Source organism: Ostrea edulis, chromosome 1, assembly GCF_947568905.1.
Source record: "Ostrea edulis chromosome 1, xbOstEdul1.1, whole genome shotgun sequence".
NCBI classification, from domain to species: domain Eukaryota; kingdom Metazoa; phylum Mollusca; class Bivalvia; order Ostreida; family Ostreidae; genus Ostrea; species Ostrea edulis.
Window position 1 is genome coordinate 101,653,928 of NC_079164.1, and position 15,511 is coordinate 101,669,438.

Below are 15,511 nucleotides of genomic sequence, written 5' to 3' on the forward strand. Positions count from 1 at the left end.
ACAGTGCATACAACTAATCATATATACACTATACACACGTGCATACAACTAATCATATATTCACTATACACACGTGTATACAACTAATCATATATACACTATACACACGTGTATACAACTAATCATATATACACTATACACACGTGCATACAACTAATCATATATACACTATACACACGTGCATACAACTAATCATATATCCTTACCCAATATGTGGTACCAGACCAGTACTTGACCAATCAACACATCAGGTATAACTTTATGTAAGAAGTAATATTTCCAATATACTGGTGTGTACAAGGGTCCGTGTTTGCCCCACTTTTAATTTTGTATTCTTTATAGAAATTACGAGATTGATCACTGTTCGTTGTCTTCACCTTTAAAAGCACACTACGCAGCAATTAATGATCACATGCCATTCATTGTGATTAAAATTAACTGACCTGCATTGCAATGATCATAAAGTCCCAAAATTGAAATATCACAGGAAATGATTAATGTAACCATTCAGAACTGACAAGTGCCCTACCACTTACCCCATCTACCACTTACCCCATCTACCACTTACCCCATATGTTCAACCAACAAACCTGATGACCCACAAACCCGAGACAATCTATGAAGAGTAAATGTTGATTACGTTAACTTTACAATTACGTTAATAATTCATAATTTCAACTATGATTTATTTTCTTATTTTGATTAAGATTCAAGAATATAATTTTCACACACAAACACACGCACACTACCACCAGCAACACCACCGTATGAATAATGAGCCTTATTTTCAATGAATAAACATTGTATCACGTTTACTAAACTTTTTTTGACACATTCTTTACAAAATTTCAACGGACAAATAACAAAAACATTAATTACAGTTAATTGATAAAACTATTGGTCTCTGAATGTAATACAGTATGATAGATGATTAATAAAACTATTGGTCTCTGGATGTAATACAGTATTATAGATGATTAATAAAAATATTGGTCTCTGGATGTAATACAGTATTACAGATGATTAATAAAACTATTGGTGTCTGAATGTAATACAGTATTACAGATGATTAATGAAACTATTGGTCTCTGAATGTTATACAGTATGATAGATGATTAATAAAAATATTGGTCTCTGAATGTAATACAGTATTACAGATGATTGATAAAACTATTGGTCTCTGAATGTAATACAGTATTACAGATGATTGATAAAACTATTGGTGTCTGAATGTAATACAGTATTACAGATGATTGATAAAACTATTGGTCTCTGAATGTAATACAGTATTACAGATTATTAATAAAACTATTGGTCTCAAAATGTGACGGTTGTCGTCCCCAAAAACGATATTCCTTGATTCGTAAGTAGATGTTAGTACAAGCCTTGGGTTCCTTTCCCGATGTAAAACAAAAATCATATTGAACATTATTGTATAATAAGAACCTTCTCCTTGATGTGTTGAGACATATTTGAAAAAACACACAGGACTATGATACAACCCAACGTTTTGGTCACTGTTAGACACACACACACACACCCTCCAACACAGAACGAAATCATTTTTGTGTAATATTATGTATGATATTTACATTCACCAAATCTTTTCACTGGTATTTCTTTTGAAATTGACATTGTTTTCATTTGTTCACGTCGATATCTATGCTCATATTTCAGTTATCGACATGTTCAGGGGACGAATAGCAAACAGGTGAATGTTGGATGTCGTCCATGGAATTTCTATCCTGATGTAACATTTATACTAATACAGTCAGCTGAATAAGGAAAATGCCAGTGACATTTCTTAGAGTACAGATCAAAAGCTGATATTTCAATTTTTTTCTAATATGCAAATCTCGTTAAGGTCAGCTGTTCGGTCTTTAAGATGATATGCAGATTGAGACAGCTAGAATAACAGAAGATATAAAATACAAATTCATTGTGGAACTCTCTCAACATTGTCCTCATAAATTATTCTACTTGCATGAAAGGTGAAGATAGCGAACAGTGATCAATCTCATAACTCCTACAAGCAATACAAAATCGATATTTGGGCAAACACAGACTCCTGGACACACCAGAGGTGGGATCAGGTGCCTAGGAGGAGTAAGCACCCCCTGTCGACCGGTCACACCCGCCGTGAGCCCTATATCCCGATCAGGTAAACAGAGTTATTCGTAGTAAAAATCAGTGTGAAGAACGGCTTAACAATCGGTATGAAACACGTCAGACAGCATTTGACCCAATGATAGGTTGTATTGACGAACTAGATCGTAATAACGACCATATAATTTGCGAAATGCTGACTTCAATCGAGACTGTTGAAACCCCATTTCCATCAACTTGTTTGTCAGTAACTTCGTTCAACCCTGGTTCTTTTTACGGCTCCTTGTTGAGATAAAAAGATGTTGTCAGTAGCATGCTTCGATTTAAAAACTGACTATACGCAGAACAAGCTCTTGCATATCGAATCAGTTGAGAGATATAAACACCATATGCAGGTGATAATGGAATATTGCTACATAAATGTGGGAAGTTGACAATGGAGAAGCTGAAATAATACCGTTTGTCATACAGTTGAGTTGTCAGTTTGCTGTTAATGTCTACTTTCAATAAAATATCTAAGTATGAAGCAGAAGTGGACGACTCTGTGGTGTCGTTTATTTCGAGCTCACAGGGATATATCAAATCAACATATCAATGAAAGTTATTATTGTTAATAGACAAAACGTCGTCGATATATTTTAATGTCAATTGAAGGCCACAGCAAGAGATTTTTTCTTCTCACGTAGAAGTTTTTGAATAAATTCTGCTTCATATGAATATAAAAACAGGTCAGCTAATTAAGGAGCACAATTCGTGTCCATGGAAATTCCAACAGACTGTTGGAAGATCTGATCACCAAAGACCACGAAGATATTGTCAATGAGAAACTCTAACATATTGTTTTATTTGAACTTCAGAGTACTTGTGCGTGGAATCAGAGTGGTGTTTAACAAGTAAGTTTTTGGATGACTGATCACTAGATATGAATGCAAGGTGAAGATAACGAACAGTGATCAATCTCATAACTCCTACAAGCAATACAAAATAGATAGTTGGGCAAACACGGACCCCTGGACACACCAGAGGTGGGATCAGGTGCCTAGGAGGAGTAAGCATTCCCTGTTGACCGGTCACACCCGCCGTGAGCCCTATATCCTGATCAGGTAAACGGAGTTATCCGCAGTCAAAATCAATGTGCCAAGAACGGCTTAACAATTGGTATGAAACACGTCAGACAGCATTTGACCCAATGCGAGGTTGTATTGACGAACTAGATCGTTATAACGACCATAGAATTTGCGAAATGCAGACTTCAATCGAGACTGTTGAAATCCCTGTACCATCAACTTGTTTGTCCGTAGCTTACCTCGAATGAATGTTTCCTTTTTCCATTTTTGTTGAAGAAGCAACTGTCTATGATGTCAAAAAGTCTAGTCTTTAATTTATCGTGAGGAATGGTTGTGTGTAGTGTTGAAAAGTCATAGGTTTTAATGTTATTGATTTGGGAAAAGTTTTGCGATTTCAAGTTTACTAAAAGTTCTTTAGAATTTTTTAGAATCCACATTTGATTAACACCACTTCTGGCATATGTAGTCGCACAGTAAGTTTGAAGTTTCTCCTTCACAGCTGTTAATATTTTCGTGAGGAGCAAAGATAGGGGCTTGGTAGAGCACATACTGGATCCAGCAATGTATCTTTGTTTGTAAGGGGTTTTATGTAGTTTAGGAATCCAGTATAGGTAGGTAACTCATATTCATTCGACCCATTGACTGGGATATTAAATGTGTTTAAAACTGAAGCATGGTTTCGAAGAAATTCATGTTGGAGTATAAGTACGATTACCAAAAGTGGAATTAATGCCAAGTTCGTTTAAAATAAAATTGCAATAATGAGCCATACAAACAAAGACAATGTTGTTACTGGCTTTGTCAGCTGAAACCAAAACATATTCCTCATGTAACCTATCTAATTCTTTTATCACTTCTGGTTTACTAAACACAGAAGGATAGATGGCACGTACTTTTGTTTTCATGTGTCTAATGCGGGATTTTAATATCCCTCTTATGCTTTTAACCCATTCTGACAATGCATCAAGTTCTTCTTTTTCATATTTAGGCCTTCATCTGGCATAATCTTCGACAGAATTCATAATAGAGATGAAGTTCTGTCGCCAATTAAAAGACCGAGGTTCTCTGTATTTAGGACCTTTTAGAATAAGTTATTTGAGGTCCTCATTTTCAACTATATCAACATCACCAGTAATGACATGTCCAGCTGGACTATAGTTGAAAGAAGAACAAGAACATGTTGGTGGATTACGTATAAGATGGTCTATATCTAGGCACTGCAAAGTTTGTTTATAAATTTTTTTAAAAATTGGATGCAATAGTAGAAGTATAGCTGTAGGAAATACAGGGTGTAGACTTGAACTTGAAATAAGTTGGAATACACGACTGAACTCTTTTATGACGAAGAATGTTACTTATGTTGACGGCATCTATTCCTTTGTTTGTAAATTTGAGCTTAAGGAACTGGCGCCATGATTTGGAAGGAATATCATCCATGACCCGTGCTGGTTTAAGAACCTGTGATATGCAACATCCATAATCATAGAGTTCAGTCTGTATTCGGATGTTGAAAATCCAAGTATAGACTAGCTGTAGCTTCTTCAAATAACGTATGTAAAACTCTCAATGGAACAGAGTAAAGTTTTGTACGAATATGATGTAGACCTAATTGTCTGTTGACGTAAGGCAAAAGTGAATCAAACGTGACATCATTTACACTTGTTCTTTTATATGAACGATGACTATGACTGCGTTTCTGCATGCGAGTTGCTAGATCGATACCAAAATAACTTCACCGAAGAAATAAATTTTCATTTTTGAAAATACATGAGGGTATGAATTTAACCCCGGCATACTTTATGTTTAAAGCGCTTTAGAAGTTTGTTTCTTATATCTTCATTCTACTTTTCTTTCTATCGGAAGTCCCAGTCGTTAACGTAGATGCACTATATTTATCTGTATTCATACGCACATTGTTTACAACTGCAATACATTCATGAGGAAATGAAAATCATTACAATTCGTAAAGACGCCAAAGGCAGAAACATCGGAGATGTAAGTTTATATGAATGTAAAACGTCAACACCATTCACACACACACACACACACAAAATAACGAAATAAAAATTTTAAAAATGGATTTCCAAGTAATGAAAGTTTTTTTGTGAGTTATGTATCATCTCACGGGTGTGAATCATCAGTTCAAATCTCTGTCAGACACGGAATAAGACACGGTATCGGTACAAATCTCTGTCAGACACGGAATAAGACACGGAATAAGACACGATCATCAGTACAAATCTCTGTCAGACACGGAATAAGACACGATCATCAGTACAAATCTCTGTCAGACACGGAATAAGACACGATCATCAGTACAAATCTCTGTCAGACACGGAATAAGACACAATCATCAGTACAAATCTCTGTCAGACACGGAATAAGACACGATCATCAGTACAAATCTCTGTCAGACACGGAATAAGACACGATCATCAGTACAAATCTCTGTCAGACACGGAATAAGACACGATCATCAGTACAAATCTCTGTCAGACACGGAATAAGACACGATCATCAGTACAAATCTCTGTCAGACACGGAATAAGACACGATCATCAGTACAAATCTCTGTCAGACACGGAATAAGACACGATCATCAGTACAAATCTCTGTCAGACACGGAATAAGACACGATCATCAGTACAAATCTCTGTCAGACACGGAATAAGACACGATCATCAGTACAAATCTCTGTCAGACACGGAATAAGACACGGTCATCAGTACAAATCTCTGTCAGACACGGAATAAGACACGATCATCAGTACAAATCTCTGTCAGACACGGAATAAGACACGATCATCAGTACAAATCTCTGTCAGACACGGAATAAGACACGATCATCAGTACAAATCTCTGTCAGACACGGAATAAGACACGATCATCAGTACAAATCTCTGTCAGACACGGAATAAGACACGGTATCGGTACAAATCTCTGTCAGACACGGAATAAGACACGGTATCGGTATGGTACTTTTCTGTACAGACATACTACACATGCATGTACAATTTATCATGCTGTTCAAAATTGATAACTCGGTCCTGGTTCCTTTCTTATGAATTGACTGGTTTAAATGAATGTGTATACTTTTCTTACGTTGAGATAAGCTTAAAAGGATTATTGTTTAAAAGAAAGATTTATATCTACTAGTATTTTAGTAACGGGCATATTTTAATTTACAGTTCTACAGGGAAAATTCATATTGAAATCTTGCATTGATTTAATTCCACGTTTATATCTAACTGGATACATTTATTTATTCATTTTAAGGGGATGGGTAAAAGGATAGAAAAACAATATTTTTACTACATATAGCTTGCACAAACATAGTCATTTTACAGTTTTTATACATGATCATGGCTTGTTGATTTCACACGCAGTTTTACCTTTGATTAAAAAAACCCACACAAAGCAGTTGGAAATATAATCTCCATTACATTAGGATATGCAGTATTCTGTGTGAATACTTTGAACACGTGGAGCAGACCATGAATATTCTAGAGAGCACAAATAACTATTCAATATAGGCAAGGGTGACTAAAACGTATTGGCACTTCAAGTCATGCTTTTAAAAAAAAATACAGTCAGTAGGGTACAATTATTTGTTTGTACTCCACTTTTGTACGTTTTTATTTCATTTCGGTGAACGTGAATTTCCATATTTCATTTATCCACATATTTTGATAATTAAAACTAATGAGCCATGATATATCAACTGAATGTAGTACACAAAAACTATGACATATTTTGAGACTGAAGATTTCCGAGATGTACATATGCATTAATCTCTCTTACGGTACATGTGCAGTTACGAACAATGACTTTCTGTACTCGTGAGATATTTGAACCATGTCATGTTTTCCATATTTATTTCGCATATTAGATTCGCGAAAGTTATGTGTCGTGTAGAAATACATAATTTATTGCTTAGATCTTCTATATCAAAGACTTTATTTCCGAGAACTAAATTTTCACGAATGACTGGTCTCACGAAATTACGCAAATGAAAGGCCGTTTACAGTATCATGAAAGATCCCATCCATTTATTGATAGTCATTTAACTCCGTGGGTCTTTGACCGATCGTGGTAGCTCAGTGGTAGAGCGTTCGCTTCATAACCGGGAAGTACCGGGAGATCGTGAGTTCGAGCCCCAAGGCGTATACATCTAGGTACATTTAATGATTGCTCCTTCGCCAAACGTTCGGCATTTGAGAATCGCGGGTCTTTCGGATATGACCTTTAGAACCCTCACCGTTACGGCCGTGAACACTAAGTGCCTGGGGTGATACTTCGCTTACAGCTGATGACGTCTCAATATCAATGAAAAATTCTCGATGGGATTTAAAACAGCCAAACAATCAACCTTGGGTCCCCTACCGCTGGGAGGCTGGGTCACACTGACGAAAAGTATTCACAATCTATTGCTCACACAACTACAGCTCTGAATTGTGTTGCAGGAAAAAAGTTGACGTCTTAGCAATGTCCTTTAGAATTCGTCACACAGTATATAAGCATTTTTAAAACAAATATGAACACGCATGCTCTAGTGTGGAGTGACGAATGTCTTGTAATAATGAAGATGAATATTTTTTAGTGAGTCACACATCATTCTTAATATATTTTTTTAAATTACAAAGTGATTGATCTAAACAATTTACATCAGTTTGAGATAGCAGCGTATCAGCTATATGTATTATTTCAATTGTTTGCGTATATTCACGTGACTTAACTTTGAGTCAGATTATGGATTACTTTAGTAATATGCTTGTCACTGTTAGTGTGTGTGTCTGTGTGTGTGTGTGTCTGTGCGCTGGAAGGGAACCCGCGTTTATACGTGTAGAACTTAAACCGAATTATTTCATCATTTTTTCAAAGAATGTTCAACATTTTGATTCAGTTGATCTTTACAAATGAAAGGGTTTATTCCTGTCACATTCTTTTTATAAATCAACGATCACTTAACAATAAGATGAACACGATAACTCTAAATATAGATCTGTCGATCAATGGAAGTTCTCAGGAAGAAAAGGAACTGACAGTGTCGTTTTTTTTTTACTTCTACACGTGAAATAAGAGACAGCCCATGATTTATAATCTATCTTTACTTTCAATCACTCTCATTTAATCAGGGCTTCAATTCATTAGCAATTCAATCAGTCTGAAATCCAGAGACTGTAAATGGCCACTGTATGTATTCTGATTAACATAATTTGAGCTTCCATTATACTCTGAAAATGATAAACTAATTGAATATGATTAATTGATAAATATTAATTTTTATCTACAACAAAAAATTCCTTGTGAGAATGATTTCTAATTTTCTGCATTTAAAAGTACATGTACCACAACCCTGCTAGAGGTATACTAAAGTTATAAATAATAAAATGATAGTTTTCATTTTGTGCTTTTGGTGTACTGTGAAAATCAAAATACAGCAAAAATAAAGCTGTTTATTACACAAGTCCACGGCAATACAATGGACATTTGAAATAAACACACAAATCGACCGCTTGAAAAGAACGACCGCATACTACAAATGTGCTTTTATATATTTATATAACCAGTGGAAGATCCAGCGCAAGGCGCACGTACCCAAATGTGATCCATTTTTGTATGCCCCCGAAATCGAAGATTCAGGGCATATAGTCTTTGGCCTGTCCGTCTGTCTCTCTGTGGAAAAAACTTTAACCTTGGTCATATCTTTTACACTATACAGTACGGCCAACGCGGATCACATATTAGACCGCGGTCCCCCCCCCCCCCCCCCCCCCCCCCCCCCCCCCCCCGCGGTATGAAAGAGACAGAGCTTTCATATTTGGTATGTGTATTTCTTGTGGTAAGACGTTTCAATTGACACCAAATTCTCTGAACTGGTGACCTTAACGTTGATCTTTGGCTTGGTCCCACTTTGTTGTCCGTGTTTCACAAACACTTCTTAGAAATATGCCCAACAACACTAAAATATATACATGTATTATACGTCTTATGTTGTCAGAACTCAGTAGTTTAGGGGTTTCGCCGCCTAGACCCCACCACGGCGCTTCGTTCTGGACCTACTGCGGACCTCGGGACAGCCCCCAGACATCCAGACATTTGCTCCCCACCCATTCCATTCTGAGATTTCTGGATCCGCCACTAGTAAAAACCAATAGTGTGACAAGTCCACTGAAAGAAATAAATCCATTTTATGACAAATTTCAGAGATTCTGCATTTCAGCAATTCTGCATTTTCAAACTCTGTCAATTACTAATAATATTAATAGTAGTGAGTTGATTTCAAAGATTACAAAGTAATCAACATTCCGTTTCTAGGGAAATACTATAAATTTTATATCGAATCTTTTCATTAGATTGTACATATTATGACATAAGGGACGGTGAATGATTTACAATCTGTCTTTACTCTCAATCACTCTCATTTCATTTCATCAGGGTCTGAATTCATTAGCAATTAAAACAACCTAACTATCGTAAATCTGCTGACAAAGCATTCGGACACTGAGTTAGCTGGAGGTTCTAACACACTATGGATTGAGGTAACTGAGGAGCACCGCCCTGTCAAACCTGGAGGTCCCAGCATACTCAAAATATATAACAATTAGATTCAACCATCTTGACAGAATTTTTCTACTCACAATAGACAAATTGTTTAATGATATTATGAATTTGATTACGAACTGCCCCGTGTCGGTATCAACATTTACGTCATTCAATACCGGAGTGTCATAATCATACCTCTACATTGGTGAAATTTATAAAATCAAACATAAATTTCAAAAAGAATTATTGCGTAGTTTGAAAGGAATGGCAGTTTATGTTCATTTAAAATAATAGACAATGCGGGGGGGTTCAGATAAAACATCACTCAGTTTACACGTTTCATTGACAATTTATGCACAAAAATATTTTTTAAAAATTCAAATCACCAAACCTATCATTAGTGATGTTTGTGATGCAGTGTGTTTTCCAATTTTCGCTTTTTCGTGACATTATAAAAACATCTTAGTCGTGATTGTTATAAAGTAATTCTATGCAAATAATATAACGGGTACCTTCATTGAAAACAAACATGAGTAACTAAAGCCACGAAATGATCACCGTGCACTGCTTGATCACATCTCACGGGTCAGTGCTCTCCCTTTGGTTTCCAAGTTAAAGAGGCAATAGTTACACCTTCACAATACCGACAGTTACATGTACACCGTCACAGTGCTGATAGTTAAACCGTCACAGCACTGATAGTTAAACCTTCACAGTGTTGATAGTTAAACCTTCACAATACCGATAGTTACATGTACACCGTCAAAGCACTGATAGTTAAACCTTCACAGTGCTGATAGTTACACCGTCACAGCGCTGATAGTTACACCGTCACAGTGCTGATAGTTAAACCTTCACAGTGCTGATAGTTACACCGTCACAGCGCTGATAGTTACACCGTCACAGTGCTGATAGTTACACCGTCACAGTGCTATAGTTAAACCTTCACAGTGCTGATAGTTACACCGTCACAGTGCTGATAGTTACACCGTCACAGCGCTGATAGTTACACCGTCACAGTGCTGATAGTTAAACCTTCACAGTGCTGATAGTTAAACCTTCACAGTGATGATAGTTACACCGTCACAGTGCTGATAGTTAAACCTTCACAGTGCTGATAGTTAAACCTTCACAGTGATGATAGTTACACCGTCACAGTGCTGATAGTTAAACCTTCACAGTGCTGATAGTTAAACCTTCACAGTGATGATAGTTACACCGTCACAGTGCTGATAGTTAAACCTTCACAGTGCTGATAGTTACACCGTCACAGCACTGATAGTTACACCGTCACAGCACTGATAGTTACACCGTCACAGCGCTGATAGTTAAACCTTCACAGTGCTGATAGTTAAACCTTCACAGTGCTGATAGTTAAACCTTCACAGCGCTGATAGTTACATGTACATCGTCACAGTGCTGATAGTTACACCTTCACAGCGCTGATAGTTACACCGTCACAGCACTGATAGTTACACCGTCACAGCGCTGATAGTTAAACCTTCACAGTGCTGATAGTTAAACCTGCATTGCTGATAGTTACACCGTCACAGTGCTGATAGTTAAACCTTCACACTGCTGATAGTTACACCTTCACAGTGCTGATAGTTAAACCGTCACAGCGCTGATAGTTACACCGTCACAGTGCTGATAGTTAAACCGTCACAGCGCTGATAGTTACACCGTCACAGTGCTGATAGTTAAACCTTCACAGTGCTGATAGTTAAACCTTCACAGTGATGATAGTTACACCGTCACAGTGCTGATAGTTACACCGTCACAGTGCTGATAGTTAAACCGTCACAGCGCTGATAGTTACACCGTCACAGTGCTGATAGTTAAACCTTCACAGTGATGATAGTTACACCTTCACAGTGCTGATAGTTAAACCTTCACAGTGCTGATAGTTAAACCTTCACAGTGCTGATAGTTAAACCTTCACAGTGCTGATAGTTAAACCTTCACAGTGCTGATAGTTTAAACCTTCACAGTGCTGATAGTTAAACCTTCACAATACCGATAGTTACATGTACACCGTCACAGCGCTGATAGTTAAACCTTCACATCGCTGATAGTTACACCTTCACAGTGCTGATAGTTAAACCTTCACAATACCGATAGTTACATGTACACCGTCAGAGCGCTGATAGTTACACCGTCACAGCGATGATAGTTACACCGTCACAGTGCTGATAGTTAAACCTACATTGCTGATAGTTAAACCTTCACAGTGCTGATAGTTAAACCTTCACAGCGCTGATAGTTACATGTACATCGTCACAGTGCTGATAGTTACACCTTCACAGCGCTGATAGTTACACCGTCACAGCGCTGATAGTTAAACCTTCACAGTGCTGATAGTTAAACCTGCATTGCTGATAGTTACACCGTCACAGTGCTGATAGTTAAACCTTCACACTGCTGATAGTTACACCTTCACAGTGCTGATAGTTAAACCTTCACAGCGCTGATAGTTACACCGTCACAGTGCTGATAGTTACACCGTCACAGCGCTGATAGTTAAACCTTCACACTGTTGATAGTTACATATACACCGTCACAGTGCTGATAGTTACACCGTCACAGTGTTGATAGGTAAACCTTCACAGTGTTGATAGTTAAACCTTCACAGTGCTGATAGTTACATATACACCGTCACAGTGCTGATAGTTACATCGTCACAGTGTTGATAGGTAAACCTTCACAGTGTTGATAGTTAAACCTTCACAGTGCTGATAGTTACATATACACCGTCACAGTGCTGATAGTTACACCGTCACAGTGTTGATAGGTAAACCTTCACAGTGTTGATAGTTAAACCTTCACAGTGCTGATAGTTACATATACACCGTCACAGTGCTGATAGTTACACCGTCACAGCGCTGATAGTTTAACCTGCAGTGCTGATAACTAAACCTTCACAGTGCTGATAGTTAAACCTGCAGTGCTGATAACGAAACCTTCACAGTGCTGATAGTTAAACCTGCAGTGCTGATAACGAAACCTTCACAGTGCTGATAGTTAAACCTGCAGTGCTGATAACTAAACCTTCACAGTGCTGATAGTTAAACCTGCAGTGCTGATAACGAAACCTTCACAGTGCAAGGGAGAAAAGTGAAGTCTTGTCACATTACCATTACAAATCATAGCAGTTCAATGAAAATTTGAGAGCTATACCATACCAAACTGGCAGTTCCTTTCTTTTCTTTTTAAAGGTGGGTTTTTTGTTTGTTTTTTTTGTTTGTTTTTTTTTTTGCTGTTTAAATCATACATACATTTGGCTATTATGTTAATTAGTGAAATAAGAGACAGTGAATGATTTACAATCTAACTTCACTTTCAATCACTCTCGTTTCATCAGGGCTGAATTTATCAGGAATTCAAACCGTAAATCACCAAAATAGAATTCGCCATGACCGTAACTGGGCAATTCCAAATTACTAACTACAGGACCCATATAATACCCCGGTATTCCTTCAAAAGTTTAATTGATTTTTTTTACATAGAGTTAAAAACCAAATGTGTTACTTCATTTGTGTATAACTTTCAGCACCTGCCGCCCTTTGTGTTTTTTCTTATTGCCACTGTACACAGACTCACATCGTAGAGCCGGACTGGGGGGGGGGGGGGGGTAAATTTCAAAGATTCACCAATATAAACATCGCTAGATTTAAGTACACCAGTATACATAAAAATTGTAGAAATAAAAACGAGTTCGGCAAATTTTATCCACTAAAATTAATGGTATAAATTCTAGCCCCAAATCCGCCAAATTAGTGTCCCGCCAAAAAAAAAAAAAACATGACTATACCTTATTAGTTTATACGTATTGTTATAAGGACCGCGCATAAAATGCGGGAGCCTTATAGGATTAATCACTGTCCCTCTGTCTGTCAATAGTTGTGAATCGATATTTCGAGCAGTTTTTATTGTAATGTTTTCAAATCTTGTACAGAAATACTACAGAATGAGAGGAAGGCATCAATACATTTTGAGGTACTGTATAGGCCTTGATTTCTTGTTGCTACCCACCCTTTTTTGTGGGCAGGCAATATCTTTATGCTAGTCTTTTTACATATGTGTATGCAATAGGGGTCATCTTGTTAGACCCCCTATCGGATGTTTTTATTTTGTGTATATATGTTCTCTTTCTCAATGTCAATTTTATGGATGTATGTAACAGGGGGTCATCTAGTCATTTGCAGCATATGATCTTAATTTTTACTTGGTTTTAATGACCCCCTGTACTGTATATACTTTTCGTCATTTACTAAATAAATGACATTTTCTATTCTCAAACTTGTTCTGTTTTGCCTGCTTTGAGCAAAAAACGAGTGCAGTCCACTTGGCTAGTGCTTTTGAGCTAAGGATCATGAATACATTTTGAGGTCATATCACTTTGCCTGTATATATCTACCGTGACACAATAACTCCAACAAGTTTCACCGCAACAATTTCAATACAAAAGAAGTTAACCAAAAGAGAAAGACACCTTTTGATTACGGCCATGCATTGAAAACACAGAAGTCCTACAGAAATCACACTGTCTGTACGTCTGTCCGTCACTTTCGTTGTGACACGATGTCTCTAACTTCTTTCAACGTAAATCCTTCACATTTTATACAAACGTAGCAAGACACATATATTTTAGGGTCATGAGGTCAAGGTCTAAACAGTACTGAAAGCAACTTTTTATTTTGACATGATCAGTTGAAAAGTTTTCAACATAGACCTTTCATATTAAAGAAATATACCTCTAGATTTTGATTAATCTATGAAATCTTGAATAGTTTTTTTACGTAAAACTTTTTATACAAAGACAGTTGATCATTAAAGATATATATATATATATATATATATATATATATATATATATATATAAACTCTAAATACTTTGTTGAAATATTTCGATCGTGTTACCGGTCTTCTTCTGTCATGTTTATCTCTCATAGCAACGTCACGCACGACTACATACACGAAAGTACTATGACGTCACAGTAAGTATTATAAACGTCAAAGTTGATATTGCGCGAAAAACATTTGAGAAAGGTAAGAGTCTAATAATAAAATGAACAATACTCACCCGACCTCGTGGACACATCCTAAAATATGACTATGCATACAATTAGATATTTGGTATATATTTGGTATTAGTAAGTATTATAAACGTCAAAGTTGTATGTAGTCGTGCGTGACGTTGCTATGAGAGATAAACAGGACTGAAGAAGACCGGTAACACGGTCGAAATATTTCAACAAAGTGTTTAGAGTTTTTCTATATTTTACTTCCAAAACAGAGACTTTATATATATATATATATATATATTTGGAATCACGAGGTCAAAGTTGAAGGTAACAACCAACCTTCAATCTCTGGCTGTACCATGCTTTTATTGTAACACGATAAGGTGGAATGTTTTCAAGATAAAAAGTTGTCATATTTTACACAAAGGTAATTGTCCATCAAAATAAGGCAGGTGTATATATCTTTGGGTCATGCTGTCAAAGGTCAAGCTCATAACAGACCATCAATCCCAGTTTAATGCATTTTCATTGTGATATAACTAAGCTGTCCTATTCTACTAATTGGTAACCATCTATAAAAAAAAAAAAAAAAAAAAAAGACACCTACATATTATGGAGTCTGTTCGTCATCACTTTTATAGTGACTCAATATCTTGAACATTTTTCAACAGAAATTTTTCATATCTTATACAAAACTGACCATTAAAGAAAGACATTTGTAAATTATTTGTTTCCGAGGTCAAACGTCACGGTCACAACAGACTGCCCC

At 36.7% G+C, this 15,511-nt stretch overlaps 1 long non-coding RNA gene across 3 annotated transcripts in view; it reads left to right on the forward strand.

Moving 5' to 3' along the window:
* The window catches only part of LOC125669618 (uncharacterized), a 27,224-nt gene extending 22,401 nt beyond the window's left edge, over nucleotides 1-4,823 (forward strand). For all 3 annotated transcript variants that reach the window (XR_007367974.2, XR_008796149.1, XR_008796152.1), the window contains one exon: nucleotides 1,678-4,823. This is a non-coding gene — a long non-coding RNA (uncharacterized LOC125669618). The remainder of the gene's footprint in view (nucleotides 1-1,677) is intronic.
* Nucleotides 4,824-15,511: the final 10,688 nt, after the last annotated feature.